The sequence below is a fragment of the Ranitomeya variabilis genome, chromosome 2 (genome assembly GCF_051348905.1).
Source record: "Ranitomeya variabilis isolate aRanVar5 chromosome 2, aRanVar5.hap1, whole genome shotgun sequence".
NCBI lineage: Eukaryota > Metazoa > Chordata > Amphibia > Anura > Dendrobatidae > Ranitomeya > Ranitomeya variabilis.
The window spans coordinates 310,086,273-310,101,934 of NC_135233.1; the positions used below are offsets into that span (position 1 = coordinate 310,086,273).

General features: G+C 46.0%; 1 long non-coding RNA gene across 1 annotated transcript in view; it reads left to right on the plus strand.

Annotated features, from left to right (window-relative positions):
- LOC143805682 (uncharacterized) overlaps positions 1-14,958 on the plus strand; it is a 73,303-nt gene extending 58,345 nt beyond the window's left edge. Inside the window, exons 2-3 of the long non-coding RNA XR_013221304.1 lie at positions 14,628-14,751; positions 14,831-14,958. This is a non-coding gene — a long non-coding RNA (uncharacterized LOC143805682). The remainder of the gene's footprint in view (positions 1-14,627; positions 14,752-14,830) is intronic.
- The last annotated feature ends 704 nt before the right edge of the window (positions 14,959-15,662 follow it).

A 15,662-nucleotide genomic window follows, 5' to 3' on the forward strand; every position in this document is an offset into this window, starting at 1 on the left:
ATATTCTCGGAAGATGTCATGCATGAAGGACTGGAACACAGAAGGAGCATTAGAGAGTCCAAAAGGCATCACTAAGTACTCAAAATGGCCTTCGGGCGTATTAAATGCTGTTTTCCATTCATCTCCCTGCTTAATGCGCACAAGGTTATACGCACCACGGAGATCTATCTTGGTGAACCAACTGGACCCCTTAATCCGAGCAAACAGATCAGATAATAATGGCAAAGGATACTGAAATTTGACCGTGATTTTATTTAGAAGACGATAATCTATACAAGGTCTCAGAGAACCATCCTTCTTGGCCACAAAAAAGAATCCAGCACCAAGAGGGGAGGAGGACGGGCGAATATGTCCCTTCTCTAAAGACTCCTTTATATAACTCCGCATTGCGGCATGTTCTGGTACAGACAAGTTAAAAAGTCGTCCCTTGGGGAACTTACTACCAGGAATTAAATTTATAGCACAATCACAATCCCTGTGAGGAGGCAGGGCACCGGATCTGGGCTCATCAAATACATCCTGGTAGTCCGACAAAAACTCAGGGACCTCAGAAGGAGTGGAAGAAGCAATTGACACCAAAGGAGCATCGCCATGAATCCCCTGGCAACCCCAACTTGAAACAGACATAGCTTTCCAATCCAGAACTGGATTATGGGCCTGCAGCCATGGCAGACCCAAAACGACAACATCATGCAGATTATGCAGCACAAGAAAGCGAATCACCTCCTGATGTACAGGAGTCATGCACATGGTCACTTGAGTCCAATACTGAGGCTTATTCTCAGCCAATGGTGTAGCATCAATACCCCTCAGTGGAATAGGGAATTCCAAAGGCTCCAGGACAAAACCACAGCGCCTGGCAAACGACACATCCATCAGGTTCAGGGCAGCACCCGAATCCACAAAAGCCATAACCGAGTAGGATGACAAAGAACAAATTAAAGTAACAGACAAAATGAATTTAGGCTGTATAGTACCAACAGTGACAGATTTAGCGATTTTGTTTTACGCGCTTAGAGCATGCTGAGATAACATGAGTTGAATCACCACAGTAAAAGCACAACCCATTTTGACGTCTATGATTTTGCCGCTCAATTCTGGTCAGAATTCGGTCACATTGCACAGACTCAGGTCTCTGTTCAGAAAACACCGCCAGATGGTGCGTAGATTTGCGCTCCCGCAAACGCCGATCAATCTGAATGGCCAAAGCCATTGAGTCATTCAGACTTGCAGGCGTAGGGAACCCCACCATAACATTCTTAATGGCTTCAAAAAGACCTTCTCTGAAATTTGCAGCCAGGGCACACTCATTCCATTGAGTAAGCACCGACCATTTCCGAAATTTTTGACAATACACCTCAGCTTCATCCTGGCCCTGAGAGAGAGCCAGCAAGGCCTTTTCTGCCTGGTTGTCAAGATTAGGTTCCTCATAAAGCAGTCCAAGCGCCAGAAAAAACGCATCCACATTCAGCAATGCAGGATCTCCTGGCGCCAGGGAGAAAGCCCAATCTTGAGGGTCGCCGCGTAACAAGGAGATAACAATTTTAACTTGCTGAGCGGAATCACCAGAGGAACGAGGTCTCAAAGAAAGAAATAATTTACAATTATTCTTAAAATTCAGAAACCCAGATCTATCTCCAGAAAACAACTCAGGAATAGGTACTTTTGGCTCAGACATAGGACTGTGAACAACAAAATCCTGAATGCTTTGCACCCTTGCAGCAAGATGATCCACACTAGAAGTCAGACTCTGAATATCCATGTCTGCAGCTGAACTCAAAGCCACCCAGAGATTAAGGGGATGAGAGAAGCTGGACAGACTGCAGCAAAGGGAGAGGAAAAAAAATTGTACTCAGGACTTCTCTTATCCCACTTCTGCGATGCATTAAACACTTTTCAGGCCTGCTGTACTGTTATGATCCCAGTGGCTTAGGATCACAAATCTAACCAGCTAAGTCAGAGACAATAGGACGAGCTCTGGGGATGTGGTAACTGGACTGACCGCAAAGCTGATCCTAACCAAACACACTAAAGGTAGCCGAGGAACGTTTCCTGAAATCCTAGACGTCTCTTCACGGCCTGAGAAACTGACTACCCCTAGAGATAAAGTAAGACCTCACTTGCCTCAGAGAAATAACCCCAAAGAAATAGAACAGCCCCCCACAAATAATAACGGTGAGTTAAGAGGAAAAGACAAACGCAGAGATGAAACAGGTTAAGCAAATGAGGCCCGCTAACACTAGATAGCAGAAAATAGCAAGGGATCTGTGCGGTCAGTAAAAAACCCTATACAAAAATATCCACGCAGAGAATGCGAGAACCCCCACACCAACTAACGATGTGGGGGGAGCAACTCAGCACCCCAGAGCTACCAGCAAGCAGAGAAATCACATATTAGCAAGCTGGACAAAACTCATAATATTCTAGGAACATATTGAACACAGATGAGCAAGAATAAGCAAACAGAACTTAGCTTCTCTTGAAGAGACTGGTAACGGATGTAGACAGGAGCAAACAGAATAGCACTGAATACAACGACAGCAGGCATAGACTGAGATTCCAAGTGAGCTTAAATAGAAAACCAAAAGAAAAAAGTAATATAGTCAGCTTACCGGTCTTAGACGAAATCCCCAGACCTGCCAACGCCCAGCACGGTTCGGGGTGAGCGCCCACAGCAAATGAAGACAAAAAAAGAAATGATCCAGCTGAAGGTGGAGGCAGTTCAGACTTTGTGAGACTTTATTAGACAACTAAAGCGATAAATAGTTCTTCAAAATGAAAAATCTTTACATAGCAAACACCTGGCACACCAGTGAGGAGGATCAACGCGTTGATGAGTAAGACTTCATAATTGAAACGCGTTGATCCTCCTCACTGGTGTGCCAGGTGTTTGCTATATAAAGATTTTTCATTTTGAAGAACTATTTATCGCTTTAGTTGTCTAATAAAGTCTCACAAAGTCTGAACTGCCTCCACCTCCAGCTGGATCATTTCTTTTTTTGTCTTTAAATAGAAAACCAGCCCACAGATAACGAGACAGCTGATGCCAGTCACAAACCTGCAGAAAGACAGCACTCACACAGTACCACTTGTGACCACAAGAGGGAGCCCAGAAATAGAGTTCACAACACGAGGCGTCTTAGCCCTAGCACATGTGGTACATGCTGATACGCACAAGACCACGTCCTGTCGGATTTTGGGCCACCAAAACCGACGCGACACCAACTCCAAGGTACCCCTAACCCCTGGATGGCCAGCCAGAAGAGCATCATGATGCTCACCCAACACCTTTAGGCGATGATGAAGCGGTACAAATAATTTGTTAATGGGAAGCTCTGGTGGTACTTCCTCCTGAGCTTCGGCAATCTCAGCCTCAACCTCTGTCGTGAGAGCCGAGACCACTACACCCTTTTGGAGGATGGGTACCGGATCTTCCCGAGGTTCTCCCCCCGGAAAACACCTAGATAAAGCATCTGCCTTAGTGTTCTTAGACCCCGGTCGGTACGTAACAAAAAAGTTGAATCGCGTGAAAAACTGCCCAGCGAGCCTGCCTGGGGGACAGACGCTTGGCTGACTCTAAATAAAGCAGATTTTTATGATCGGTGATAACTGTAACCTGGTGGACTGACCCCTCCAAGAAGTGTCGCCATTCCTCAAAAGCCAACAACTCCCTGTTGCCGATATCATAGTTACGTTCGGCGGGCGACAGCTTCTTGGAAAAGTAGGCGCATGGACGCAACTCGCCCAAGGATGAGCCTTGTGACAGCACCGCCCCCACTCCAACCTCAGACGCATCGACTTCCACAGTAAATGGTTTTGATACGTCCGGTTGCATCAGAACGGGGGCCGAAGCAAAACTTCTTCAGAAATTCGAACGCGCGCACAGCAGCCTCAGGCCAGGCGGAGAAATTGGTACCCTTTTTCGTCATGTCAGTAAGCGGTTTAGCAATGGTAGAAAAATCTTTGATAAATTTTCTATAATAATTAGAAAATCCAAGGAACCGCTGGAGTGCTTTTAGGTTATCAGGTCGTTCCCAATGCAGTACCGCTTGCACCTTTGCGGCGTCCATTTTAAACCCTGAAGCAGACACAATATAACCCAAGAAAGGCAACTCCTGAACCGAAAAAACACATTTCTCCAGTTTTGCATAGAGCTTATTTTCTCTGAGTAGCTGTAACACCTGCCTCACATGCTCTAAATGAGTATCACGGTCGCATGAATAAATGAGAATGTCATCTAGGTACACAATAACGAATTTCCCCAGTACATGCGAGAACACATCATTTATGAAATGTTGAAATACAGCAGGCGCATTTGTCAACCCAAATGGCATCACCAAATTTTCAAAATGACCCTCAGGAGTATTAAAAGCCGTCTTCCACTCATCACCTTGACGGACTCTTATGAGGTTGTACGCCCCCCTGAGGTCAAGCTTGGAAAACCACTTAGCACCAGCCACCTGGTTGAACAAATCAGGTATCAGTGGCATAGGGTATGGATCACGGACCGTAATCTGGTTTAACTCCCTGAAATCCAGACACGGGCGTAGTCCGCCATCTTTCTTCTTAACGAAGAAGAACCCTGCTGCCACCGGCGACGACGAAGGCCTGATGTGCCCTTTGCTCAAACTCTCAGTAATGTAGTCTTTTAAAGCTTGCCTCTCAGGACCAGAGATGTTAAACATCCTAGCTTTCGGCAATTTGGCCCCTGGTTTAAACCTAATAGTACAGTCATAGGATCGATGTGGTGGCAATTCTGAGCAACCCTTCTCAGCGAACACATCCACAAAATCAAGAAGTGACTCAGGAATGCTAGGAGTCACAGCGGAAACACATGTGGCCAGGCAATTCTCCTGGCAGAATCCGCTCCACTGAATTATGTCCTGAGTTTTCCAGTCAATCACCGGGTTGTGCATAGACAACCATGGAAAACCCAGAACCATTTGTGCAGGAAGATTACTGAGCACCCTACATGTAACTTGCTCAGAATGTAGGACCCCAATGTGGAGTTTAACCTCAGCCACAAACTCAGTAATCTCCCCCTGTGGGAGTGGAGTAGCATTGATGGTGACCACCCGGATAGGATGAGGCAGTTTTTTGACCGTGAACCCGGCCGTGCGCGCAAACTCCTCATCAATGAGATTAGTGGCTATTCTGACTCATGGGTATGTAGAACGCAGTGGTGCCTGGATAGGCCAATTCTTTTGGGCGCTTCCGTATTGACCTGTACTCACGTTCATACCGATTTATCAGATAGCTTAACTCAGCCACGTTCTCATGTAAGAAGACTCCAGGAAAAGAGGATTGCTTTAACCGAAATTCTTGTATTATGATGAAAGTAGCAGGTAAAAAGGAATATTCAACAGAGGACATGTAATAGGATGCATACAGATATGGGGATGATGACAAAATGGAGAATAAGGGCGTGAACAAACATACATCACAGGACTACAGTGAGAGAGTTGGGACAAAATAAAGGGAAAGGCAAACTTCTGCCTAGAAAGAAAGGATGGAACACAAACAATGCAAACATTAAATGATTTCTCAAGTCGTGGGACATGACACTCCCCGTCTGAAATCCTTGGATTTCACGATGTCCGTAATTTTTCGAAGTCGTTCGAACCTGAAAAAACAAGAGGAAGAAAACATGCATGCAATAATAAACATAAAAGATTTTTAAGTCCAACTCGTTGTTGTTGACCCGTAGATCACACCGAAAGATAAGTTCAAGTATATAAAACCCATCTTCAGATTGGGGAAGCCGCAAACATGCAAACTCTTCCACCAACCCAGAATCCAATGGGAATGTTAAGGGTTCAATCCAATGGAAAATGTCAACATTCAATAAACTGGGGAATGAGGAGGAATGCTCCCCGCCGTGAACAACGTCCAGGAGCATGTTCAGTTCATGTGATGTCCTCCTTTCGTAGAAGCAGCACGAGTTCAGTGACCGGGCGGAAGAAGGTTCGGGTAGAGCCCCCTTTTGTCACCTTAACTTCTACCTTACGAGTCTTTCCGTCCTCACCGGGTAGGACTTTGGTGATAAGTCCCATTGGCCAGTCATTACGATGAGCCTCTTTGTCCTTTAAGAGAACAAGGTCTCCTTCTTGGAGATTGGGACTGGGCGTCTGCCATTTGTGACGGTTTTGAAGCAAGTGTAAATATTCGGTCTTCCAGCGATGCCAAAACACATTAGCCAGGTGTTGAACTTGTCTCCACTGACGTTTGTAAATGTCCTTGTTATCGAAATTCCCAGGTGGGACTGTAGCGGCTCCAATCTTCTGTGTAAGGAGTGTAGCTGGAGTAAGTATCGTTGGAGCATCGGGGTCGGATGATACTGGAACCAAAGGTCTAGCATTTATTATGGCTGACACTTCTGCGAGGAAGGTGACCAGAACTTCATGAGTAAGGGGAAGTTTATGGTCCAGCAACATGGAGTCGAGGATCCTTCGTGCAACACCAATCATGCGTTCCCAAGATCCACCCATGTGTGAAGAGTGTGGAGGGTTGAATACCCAAGTGCATCCATTGTCGGACAAGAAGTTGTCAAACTGCAGTTCCTTGCAGGCTCCTACAAAGTTTGTGCCGCAGTCGGACCGGAGTTGTTTGGCAGGTCCCCGGATGGAAAAGAATCTTCTTAGGGCATTGATGAAGCTGGAGGTATCCATGGATTCAATAACCTCGATGTGAACTGCACGGATACTGAGACAGGTGAATAGGACAGCCCATCGCTTACTGTTCGCGGCTCCTCCACGGGTTTTCCTGGTAACAACCGACCATGGCCCGAAGACGTCTACACCAACATATGAAAACGGTTGGTCCATGCTCAGTCGATCTGCTGGGAGGTTCGCCATTTGTTGTTGTTGGTGTTTTCCTCGTAACCTTCGACACTTGACACATCTATGGAGAACTGAAGAGACGCACCTCTTCATTCCCATGATCCACAAGCCAGCAGACCTGATGGCACCTTCAGTAAGATGTCTGCCTTGGTGCTGTACTCGTTCGTGATAGTGCCGAATCAACAGAGTAGTGACGTGATGTCGACCTGGAATGATGATAGGGTTCTGCTCCTTATCGTATAGGTCTGATTTACTTAAACGTCCTCCCACTCTTAGAAACTTGAGATGATCGACTACTGGATTCAAGTCGAGTAGAGTGCTGTTTTTGGACACGCTGACTCCCTTGGTAATACTGCCAATCTCATGTGAATATTCTTCTTGTTGCACACACCTGATGATAACTTGTTCAGCATGGTCTATGTCGTCGGCAGTAAGACGACTCTTACACACGTGCCAACCATGGCACCCTGAGGGCTTGTCCTTTGTAAAACAGCGAGCAATGTGAATGAGACGAGCTACAGTTCGTACAACGGAGGACCAGCTTGAAAAGCATTCAAAACGATGAGACTTCAAACCTTGCCTAGATGTAATTGAAGTATAGTGAGCAGAGATAGTTTGTCTTATCTCCTTGTCAGATTCTGGTTCCACCAGCTCATAAGCATTTTTGGTGTTGTTCGCACAGAAATCTTCGTACAGGAGACTGGGAGGCGTCAACCACATGTTGTCACCAAGCTTAGAAGCAGCTGCGAGTCTTGTACCTCGGTCGGCTGGGTTAAAATCGGTGGAGATGTGATGCCACTGCTCAGGGGTAGAAAAACTTCTGATGCGCTCAACTCTGTTGCTCACATATGTATAGAACTGCTTTGTTTGGTTGTGAATGTACCCGAGTACCACCCTGCTGTCAGTGTAGAAAGTAAAGGAATCAATTGTAATGTCCATTTCGTCTTGTACAACTTCAGCAATTTCTACTGCCAATACCGCAGCACAAAGCTCGAGTCTGGGTACAGAGTGTGCAGGCTTTGGAGTTAATTTGGCTTTACCCAGGATGAAACCACAGTGTACCTTGTTAGCTCCTAAGGTCATCAGATAAGCTACTGCGGCTATGGCTTCTGTAGATGCGTCAGAGAAAATATGGACTTCTCTTCTGATTGCAGTCGAAGGTGATCTTGGAGAATAACAACGTGGGACTTGGAGTTGCTCTAAGAACTTCAGAGACTTCTTCCACGCCTCCCACCTTTGCTGTTTCTGAGTTGGGAGCGGGGTGTCCCAATCCGTGTTCTCGGCCGTAAGCTGTCTTAACAGTATCTTGCCTTGAATAGTGATGGGTGCTACAAACCCGAGAGGATCATAGATGCTATTTATGACAGATAGGACTCCTCGTTTGGTAAAGGGTTTGTCATAGGGTGACACTTGGAAAGTGAAGGTGTCCCGTTTGATATCCCACAGTAGACCAAGGCTGCGCTGTGTTGGAGGAACATCGGAACCCAAGTTGAGGTCCTTTAGGTTTGTGGCATGGTCCTCAGATGGAAACGCGTTCATTACCTCTTGACTGTTAGAGATAATCTTGTGGAGTCTGAGGTTTGATGTGGATAGCATTTCCTGTGTTCTGGAGAGTAGGTCAATTGCATCTTCGCTTGTGGGCAAGGACTTGAGCCCATCGTCCACATAGAAGTTCTTCTCTACAAATTGCCGAGCATCGGAACCGTACTCTCTCTCACCTTCCTGGGCTGTCCGTCTCAGTCCATAGATCGCCACAGCAGGTGAGGGACTGTTGCCGAAGACATGGACCTTCATCCGGTAGTCTATGACCTGATTGTTGACGTTGTTGTCCTTGTGCCATAGGAACCTAAGATAGTTTCTGTTGTCTTCTTTCACAATGAAGCAATGAAACATCTGCTGAATGTCGGCCATTATGGCAACAGGTTCTTGTCTGAAGCGGATCAATACTCCAAGGAGGCTGTTGTTCAGGTTGGGCCCAGTTAGGAGCAGGTTATTGAGAGAGAGGCCTTCAAACTGAGCACTGGAGTCAAACACCACTCTGATCTGATTAGGCTTGCGAGGGTGATAGACACCAAAGGATGGAAGATACCAACATTCTTCTCCCTCCCTCAGTGGTGGCGCAGGTTCAGCATGATTTCTGTCAAAGATGTTCTGCATAAAGTCAATGAAATGCTTCTCCATCTCTGGTTTCCTCTTTAGGGTACGCTTTAAGGATGAGAACCTTGCAGTTGCTTGCTGCAGGTTGTTCGGCAACCTCACTCTTGGGAAACGAAAGGGTAAAGGAGCTACCCAACTGTTGGAGTCGTCTTGAACAAATTCTTTATCCATAACCTTTATAAATTCTTTATCTTCCCTTGTGGGTGCCAACTTGTTGTCATTACTTGTGGAATCGAACACTGATGACCCGAGGTTTTCTTCCCAGGACTGGAGTGTGTTCATGTTGTTGAAGGATTCCTGTTGCCACTTGGTGTTGCTCACTTTCTCTTTCACCCAGTAGTGATGTGGGCATGGTTGGAAATGGGTGCTGCGACCATTTGACAAAATGTGTGTCTTGTAAGAGGAGATGTTGTTAGGTCTCTTCATCTTGTGTATGCAAACATTGCCTATGATTACCCAGCCTAGATCTAAGCGTTGGGCAAATGGTGCATCGTGTGGTCCATTAATTTGCTGACGCACCTTGTGCAGCCGGAGGATGTCTCTGCCTAGCAGAATCAGGATATCTGCACTGTTGTTGAGGGCTGGTATCTTGTTTGCTATCCCCTTGAGATGTTGGTGATGAAGAGCAGCCTCTGGCGTTGGGATCTCTTCTCGATTGGATGGAATCTGGTTGCACTCGACCAGTGTAGGTAACGGTATCTCGACGGTGTTCTCAAGAGATGTCGCTGTAAGACCACTGGCCCTTCTCCCATAAACCTCTGTAACACCACTGCAGGTACCTAAGGTGTAAGGGTAGGCATTTCCCTTTAAGTTAAACATATCAAAGAGTTCTGACCTTGCAAGTGATCGGTTGCTCTGATCATCCAGAAGGACGTACACCTTCACGGCTTTCTCTGGGTGACCGTTGGGATATACGTTCACCAGGCAAATCTTCGCACAGGACTTGTCCCAGAGGTCTTCTCCGCAGACTTCTGTGCATGAAGAAGATATTGTGGTATGGCTTGCAGTTTGAGCTGCGTCCTCCCCGCCATGGCTCGTGGTGGGGGAAGGAGTAAGTGTAGAGTCAGGACGGAATGGGTGGAGTGCTTGTACGTGGTCCTCACTGTCACACTCCATGCACTTAATTGTAGTTTTACAGTCTTTAGCAAGGTGTTCAGTAGAAGCACAACATCTGTAGCATACCCCGAACCTCTTTAGAAGCTCCTTGCGTTCCTGGAGCGGTTTCTTCCTGAAGCCGATGCACTTTTTTAAGGGATGTGGCTTCTTGTGGATGGGACATTCACGATTTGGGTTCTCTATCTTTTCACCTTTGTTACTCTTGTCTGGGGCTGGTGTTGGTAAGGGAAGAATATCCGTCTTCTTCACTGACACTGGACCCCTGCGGTTTCTGTCGTTCGAGCGTGCGCTGACGTATTTAGAAGGAGGTGAAGCTGGGCCACTGGATTCTTGGTAAGAAAAGCTTGGGTCGTTCTTGCGCTCTGCCACATCTTTTATAAACTCACAGAAGTAGGAGAATGGAGGAAATGACACTTGATGGTCTTTCTTGTATTTTGACCCTAGTGTAGTCCACCTTTCTTGCACGTTGTACGGTAGCTTGGAGATAATGGGATTTACTCCACGAGCAGTGTCCAGGTAGCTGAGGCCAGGTAGGTGGGTGTCTGCCTTGGCCAGCTGGAGCTCTAACAGCAAGTCACTGAGCTCCAGGAACTTTGAACTGTCTTTGCTTGATATCTTTGGAAAACTCTGTAGTCGCTTGAACAGTGCGTCCTCTATGGCTTCTGGACTGCCAAAGTTTTTCTCTAGTCTTTCCCATGCAGCCATGAGACCAGCCGTTGGATTACTGATATGTACAGACCTGAGTCTCTTGACACGCTCGGTGGATTGTGGTCCTAGCCATCTGATTAGCAGGTCCAGCTCTTCGGCAGCAGTGATGCCGAGGTCACTAGTTACGGTTCTAAAGGCATTTTTCCAACCTCTGTAATTTTCAGGTTGGTCGTCAAACCTTGTGAGACCGGTTTTAGTAAGTTCGCGGCGAATCATGTACCTTGCGAAGTCGGACATGTCTGTTCTTTCTGACTTAGGATGCACGAATGTGGGCTGAGCGGTGTTGTACATAGGAGTGGAGACGTCTTGGACTTGAAACGTGGGTAAGTATGGAGTGGCATATGCATTTAGTCCAGCAACCGGTTTGGTGGGTATAGTCTCTGCTACATGCGGAGCTGGCACTGTGCGGTTGTCGAGAGTATAATGACCTGCCGGTATATTGGGTTGCGTGTAGATAATAGCCTGTGGAGTTTGATGAGATGCAGGGTCTTGGCGCATACTGGAATACGAAGGAAGTTCAAGTTTGGGAGCATTGTGCTGACCTTGAGTGTAGGGTTCTGTAAGTTGATCGGCATCCTGGTGCCCTGGAGAAGCATGAACGCCATCAGAAGTGTTAGTGATGATCTGCGGTTCGCCATTTTGGCTTAGCACGTAGTCTCTTGTGCGTTCAATAGGGTCCTCTGCCTCCACTTCACACAAACTGATGCTGTCTCTTTGACTCCCACTGATAGCTCGCTCCAGGATCCTTAACTCCGCCATGGCTGTTGCGTGCTCACATTCCTTCTCCAGAGCTTCCTTGCGTGCTGCATCCGCATCCATTTCTGCTCTCTTTTGTGCTGTGGCTGCATCCATTTCTGCTTTCCTTTGCGCAAAGGCTGCTTGTATCTTAGACATTTCTGCCTTAGCACGTGCCCTTATAAGCTGCTCGCTGAGAGTGGAATGTTTTGATGAACTTGACCTAGATGAGCGTTTTGAGTGCTTAGACGATTTGGATGAGCGAGATGATGCATCTGGTGTCTGTGCAATTTTAGCCTCTATCTTTGTCTTAATGTCGCGTACGGTGCAGTCCCTTTCAGAATTAAGCTGCTGGAAACTTTGCAATTCTTTTAAAGTCTCTGGCAAATTCAGTTTCTTCAGGAGAATAATGTATTGATCAGTCTTCTCCATATACCTTTGGTATGCTGTGCATAATTGTTCTAGGGCTCCCTCAAGTGGTAACTCATGAGAAGCAGGCCTTGATACAGTGTCTATGTGACTCAGCACTTTCTCCCACAGTGAAGACACATCACTATATACAACACATTTTTCAGTCTCTAAATTCTCCATGACTTTCCATGTAGGTTTAACTGTACGTTTTCCTCTTTCACTAGCTGGTGGATGGGGATCTGGGTCTCTGTCCTGTGTTTGTAAGTCTGGTAGGGACATTGTATTCCTTGCTTCAGACATGATTTGATTGCAGGCAGGAAGAGTGGATGATGAGGGTTATACTTCTCACTGTTTATCTGCAGTGTGTGCTTCTATGCACACTGGGGTCTGGCTGGGAACTGGGTTACTGTGTATCTGGGAAATGTCCTTTTCCACTGAGGTTCAGCACAGACCTTGAGTTACTGTCTCTGAAGGCAGGCTATTCCTTTTTACTATTCTGACTCATGGGTATGTAGAACGCAGTGGTGCCTGGATAGGCCAATTCTTTTGGGCGCTTCCGTATTGACCTGTACTCACGTTCATACCGATTTATCAGATAGCTTAACTCAGCCACGTTCTCATGTAAGAAGACTCCAGGAAAAGAGGATTGCTTTAACCGAAATTCTTGTATTATGATGAAAGTAGCAGGTAAAAAGGAATATTCAACAGAGGACATGTAATAGGATGCATACAGATATGGGGATGATGACAAAATGGAGAATAAGGGCGTGAACAAACATACATCACAGGACTACAGTGAGAGAGTTGGGACAAAATAAAGGGAAAGGCAAACTTCTGCCTAGAAAGAAAGGATGGAACACAAACAATGCAAACATTAAATGATTTCTCAAGTCGTGGGACATGACAGTGGCCGACCCACTATCCACAAAAACAGTGATTGGCAGCTCTCTGCCAGCGACAATAACTCTGGCAGGAAGCATACATTGAGAGACCACCATGGAGGATATGTATAAGCTCAGATTGGCCTCCTCCACACCCTCTGAGCTTAGTAGTTTTCCGCCATTGCGTTTTTCTTAGAAAACAGAGGACAAGCATTAACATAATGCCCTTTTTTACCACAGCAAAAACAGGCTCCCTGCTTCCTGAGTGAGGGGGCTCGATGATGTGACACCCCTGCGATTTGCATAGGCTTCGTGGGCTCACCTGCAGCAACCTCACGTGCAACTACGCCCTCCCCCATAAGCGGCGTCTCTTGCACCCCCTGACGCAAACGGCGATCAACAAGACTCATGGCAGACTCTAGAGAAGCAGGAGTCTCATACATCAGGAGGGCTTGTTTAACCCTTCTCGAAACCCCATGTACAAACTGACTCCGCAGCGCCGGGTCATTCCATTGTGTGTCCACCGCCTAGCGGCGAAATTCAGAACAGTAATCCTCCGCCATTCGCTCCCCCTGGCGGAGAGTGCGTATTTTAGATTCTGCTAGAGCCAATCTGTCAGGATCATCATATATGAGCCAAAGAGCAGAAAAAAAATCTCCACTAAGTTAAATGCAGCTGAATCAGATGGTAATGAAAATGCCCATGCTTGGGGGTCTCCGTTCAGTAATGACAATACCAGGCCCACACGCTAAGCCTCATTACCTGAGGAAACCGGGCACATACGAAAATATAATTTGCAAGCTTCACGAAAAACAACAAATTTACTGCGTTTCCCAGCAAACCTCTCAGGTAAAGGAATCTTTGGCTCTGCAACTCTACCTGCAGTTTCAGCTTGCACATTAGATACTACAAGACCCTGTTGCTGAACTGCCCCCTTCAACTAAGTGACCTGTAAGGACAGCGCCTCCAACTGGCGGGTTATGGTAGTCATGGGATCCATGACATCCAAAATTTATTTAGGACGATTATAATGTCACGGGGGTACTGGGTAGACTACAGCTGATTACCCAGGCCCCTGCGATATCCCTCAGACTAGGGGAAACCCTGTCTGTCCCTCTCCCAGAATCTACACTGATGGTGTGCTTGTCTGGGCCGCCAGGCCTGACCCTGACTCCTGTTTCAGTCCTATGCTGAAACCTCTACCCGCCACCCAGTGATAAGACCACACACCAACCCCTACAGAAAGCACAGACAGGGAAAACTAAAAACGCACCACACCGCAGACACACAGGAAAACACTATAATGTGCACAGGGCAAAACAAATACAAATATAGGAAGGAGAAATATGACAAAAGATAATACACCACCAGATACGATATTTCTTCTCCTAGACCACCACTCCAGACCGAGACCACCAGGCACAAGACACAAGCTATAATCGGCGACGCCCAAAGTCCAGAATGACTATTTAAAGGCCATGGGCGTGACCCAGCCTCCAACCCGATTACCAGCTAGATTAACCCCGGACAACCTGGATAAAGTCTAGCCGACGCCACTGAGCGTATAGTGGACGAATGTGGAATTACCGCTGTCTGTCGGACGCCCTAGTGTGAATAGCGTCCGACATGACACAGATACAAGATTGCTGTTTATTTTTAATAAGGATTGCGGTATACAAAAAAAAAATTGACAAATATTAATAAAAAAATACATTTTACACGAAAACCTGATTTTTAACAATAGTCCATTTTCTGATGACACATTTTCTTTTATTTTTAGAGGATAAAATCTCTTTGAGCTGAATCAATATCGGTTTTAGGTGTACTGACCTCTCCAGATCCATTACAGGGAATCCAAGGAAAAAGCAGGAAAATGAGGAACAATGGAAACTACTGCACCGCGGGTAAGGATGGTTCGAAATGTAAGATGTAGGGGAATTTTTATTTTTAAATAGGATATTGGTAACATATGCTCCATTATAGATGGCTTACCATGCTAATGAGGCTGTTATGGAGAAGGAACCTCAATTCACACATTGCAAACCAGCGGTACCCTGCGATGCCAAGGACCAGGAGATGTCCGAGAAATCACTTGGGAGCCTGTGTGTTTTGTGTTATCAGCATTGTCCCACGGTCACCCATTATTACTGCAGGATATAAAGAAATGTGCACTCTATTCATTGTATCAGATGGAGATGTAAAATAAACTCATCAAGCCATCAGGAGCAGAAATAGAGCAGAGAATGTCATGAATTCACAGTTTATATATCTGATGCTACAGCTGTAAACCATCTCCTTTTCTATTAGCATGCTGCAGACATTCTTCAGCAGTCATAATGAATTAGCCAAGGGGCAGAGAAACAATATATTCCAGTTGTCTAATTGCAATCCTGTCTGCCCATGCTTTATGGATGCAATCTTAGAAATGCATGTTTACAAATTCCTCTTCTAAAATCCTCTTTCTTCATGCCCCTGGTTGGAAAAATATGTGTATTTCACAGAAATGTCCTCTTGTAAATTACCGATGAGAAAAAAAAAATGAATTGTTTCATCTGTAAACCTGTTAACCGCCAGCAGTGAACGTACATATTCTTGATTTGCCACTTACGTATCAGTATTGACTTAGACTTTAGTATTCTTTCTAATGAAGTTTATTGCAGACAGAAACAATGCATCATGGCAGATCTGCACTGTGCGGAAGATACAATGGGGAGTTGATGTCAGCATTATGGCTGCATACAATGGGGAGATTTACTAAGCAAATTGTGCCAAAAACTTAGCAAACATGGTCGATTTATTATGTGCCTAAAACAGC